General features: G+C 56.5%; 1 non-coding gene across 1 annotated transcript; it reads right to left on the bottom strand.

The window, feature by feature from the left end:
- Window positions 1-868: 868 nt before the first annotated feature.
- On the bottom strand, window positions 869-1,023 carry LOC139110839 (5.8S ribosomal RNA). The gene has a single exon (XR_011547078.1). It is a non-coding gene; the product is annotated as a 5.8S ribosomal RNA (ribosomal RNA).
- Window positions 1,024-3,495: the final 2,472 nt, after the last annotated feature.

Raw genomic sequence — 3,495 nt, 5'->3', positions numbered from 1 at the left:
CGACGACCACTCTCTCTCTCTTATAATACGGTCAGGTTCTCTCGTATCTTTGCTTCGTCGTATATATCTCTAAAATCCCTCCTCTCGAGTTTCCTTTGCGTTGGCGGCGGTAAAGCGACGATATGCGCTCTGTGCAGAAGGAGAACGAGGAGGCGCGCGATTATCTCGCGGCCTCTATTCTCCTCTCCGATCTTCATTCGAAGAAGGAGAGAAAACTCAAACTCGGTTCTCCGCGCTCCTTATGAACTACTTCTCCGTGGATCAGCCTTGGATCCCGCGCGCGCCGCAAGCGGCACACAGGCCACCTTCCGGGAGTACAAGCGCGAACGAATTGTCGGCTTGTTTCACTCCGGGCGGCGGCGCGCGAGAGGCAGATCTACTCTTTTTCGTTCGGCGCGTATATACGTATAACGTATAAACTCCTTGCAAGAGCTCGCCACGTTTATCACCACCGCGCACGTCCTTCCCTCCCGTGCGTGTGTGCGTGCGTGCGTCTCTCTGCGATTCTCGATCGCATCTTTCGGTCGGTCGTCGTTCATTCGTTCGACCCTCAAACCTCGTTATTTCGGACGACGCCCAACGGGGGCGCGAGTACGCCGCCGTTCCGCGAGTATAGAGAGCGCGCGCAGAGAGCGCGAGAGCCTTCGTAAAACCCTGATGGAATCCAGCAACTCGCCGCGTGGATAGCGTGCGTAGTGTGCCTGATACCCCGGGGAAGGCGTCATCGACGACTCCTCGCTTCTCTTCTCTTTTCTCGTGGATGCGGGTATAACTCTCTCGCCGGCCGCCGCGATCGGGCGAACGTCCAACGAATCGCTCGTACGCGGCCGTCGAAACGGCGCGCGCAAGCAGTTTGTCTTCGATAAAACGACCCTCAGCCAGGCGTGGTCCGGGAATTGTATCCGTGGACCGCAATGTGCGTTCGAAATGTCGATGTTCATGTGTCCTGCAGTTCACAAGTTGACGCGCAATTAGCTGCGTTCTTCATCGACCCACGAGCCAAGTGATCCACCGTTCAGGGTAATCGTTCCTTCGCGCACCAAGTACGCTCTATCAAGGAATAGACAACAATGTGCGTCTTCTTCGTTTTGGCCCTTCGATCAGCCTGGCCGCGCGTCCGAGCACGCGCGGACCGCCGCCTGTTACGGGGCTACGGCACAATAATGGAGAGAGAGGAGACGTCGGTTGTCGGCGCGGTGCGAAAACCAGAGGTTGCGTCTCTCGCGAAGCAGAGCCGGGGCAGAACTCTTTGAAAAACCATCGGGGTCGAAAATGACTAGCATATTCGACGAACCCTTCAGCGCGCGCGATCGCGCGCGCTGAGACCGGAGGAAGAGCAGCGGCGAGAATCGTCGCACTCTCCACTCCTCGCCCGGCGCGCACGACGACGCGGCAGCATAGGTTACCACCGGTACGCGGCGCATTCGCGCGCACCGCAACGCGTCCGAATCGCGGAGATAGAGGCAGCGCGCGAGCGCGCCTCCGTAGTATCTCCTTCTCACCGATCCTGATCCGCGAGCGGGCGCGCATATAGATGCACCTTCGCGCTCCTCCTGGATTCGCACAACGAGACCAACCGGCCGCGCTAGCCCCGGCTAAGGGGCGCGCTGAGCGCGGTGGTCCGCGCAACAGGTCGTTCGAAGCGCGCGAGAGACAGAGAGTCGGAGAATCTCCGCAGGAAACGAGAGAGAGAGATGCAAAGGCGTAATACGGCAATGCGTACAACTCTCGAATCTCTCTTCTTCTCCACAATATGCCCGGGGTCCCCTCTCGCTTTGAGCTCTCGAGATCTCGACACACTCGTCCCGACCGACAATCCTCTCTTATACGACGGCGACGAATGCGGCGCACACCGCAGCACGCCACCGTTGGCGGCGTGTGAGCGCGCACGCGGTCGTTGCGTCGCATAAACTATTCTCTCCTCTCGATCTCGCAATTTTGCTCGAGCGAAGCGTCGCGTCTCGCGACGGACGCTCCGACGAGGAGTGGGAAGGCGGCGCGGACTCGGAAGACGCGATGTCTCGCGTGCGATTAGATTTTGCGCCCCTTCAGCCACTCTCGACACAACTCGCAGAGTCGTGTTCTAGCTTGTCTGCCCCGTATCGCGGCAGGCAACGTAGTACACGTTACCGTGCGCGCGTACGGTTCCTCGTCCATGCAGTCGCCGGCCGCTGCGCGCGCGTCACGAGAACGGTGCACACAGAGCAGCAGGACCTCCGGAACGTTAATGATCCTTCCGCAGGTTCACCTACGGAAACCTTGTTACGACTTTTACTTCCTCTAAATGATCAAGTTTGGTCATCTTCCCGGCAACATCGGCAATGCCGACGCATTGCCGCGCACCAGTCCGAAGACCTCACTAAATCATTCAATCGGTAGTAGCGACGGGCGGTGTGTACAAGGGCAGGGACGTAATCAACGCGAGCTTATGACTCGCGCTTACTGAAATTCCTCGTTCATGGGGAACAATTGCAAGCCCCAATCCCTAGCACGAAGGAGGTTCAGCGGGTTACACGGGCCTTTCGGCCAGGGAACACACGCTGATTCCTTCAGTGTAGCGCGCGTGCGGCCCAGAACATCTAAGGGCATCACAGACCTGTTATTGCTCAATCTCGTGCGGCTAGAAGCCGCCTGTCCCTCTAAGAAGATTTGTTTGTACGTTGGTAGTAAAAACCCGCCGGCCGAAGCCGGGGCCTTCGATACCATAAGGTACGCCTATTTAGCAGGCTAGAGTCTCGTTCGTTATCGGAATTAACCAGACAAATCGCTCCACCAACTAAGAACGGCCATGCACCACCACCCACCGAATCAAGAAAGAGCTATCAATCTGTCAATCCTTCCGGTGTCTGGGCCTGGTGTGGTTTCCCGTGTTGAGTCAAATTAAGCCGCAGGCTCCACTCCTGGTGGTGCCCTTCCGTCAATTCCTTTAAGTTTCAGCTTTGCAACCATACTTTCCCCGGAACCCAAAAGCTTTGGTTTCCCGGAAGCTGCCCGCCGAGTCATCGGAGGAACTTCGGCGGATCGCTAGCTGGCATCGTTTATGGTTAGAACTAGGGCGATCTGATCGCCTTCGAACTCTAACTTTCGTTCTTGATTAATGAAAACATTTTTGGCAAATGCTTTCGCTTCTGTCCGTCTTGCGACGATCCAAAAATTTCACCTCTAACGTCGCAATACGAATGCCCCCATCTGTCCCTATTAATCATTACCTCGGGGTTTCGAAAACCAACAAAATAGAACCGAGGTCCTATTCCATTATTCCATGCACGCAGTATTCAGGCGAGGATAGCCTGCTTTAAGCACTCTAATTTGTTCAAAGTAAACGTACCGGCCCGACTCGACACTCAGTAAAGAGCACCGCGACGGGATATTAGTTTGGGCGGCCCCTCTCGGGGCTAAGCCCACCGGTAGGACGTCCCACATCACGCCAGTTAAACACCGCGAGCGGTGAACCGACGGTGTGCGACACAGATTCAACTACGAACTTTTTAACCG

This window comes from Cardiocondyla obscurior, linkage group LG21 (assembly GCF_019399895.1).
Source record: "Cardiocondyla obscurior isolate alpha-2009 linkage group LG21, Cobs3.1, whole genome shotgun sequence".
Lineage (NCBI taxonomy): Eukaryota > Metazoa > Arthropoda > Insecta > Hymenoptera > Formicidae > Cardiocondyla > Cardiocondyla obscurior.
The sequence above is the reverse complement of the archived record's forward strand: the minus strand, read 5'-3'. Positions and strand labels throughout refer to the sequence as shown.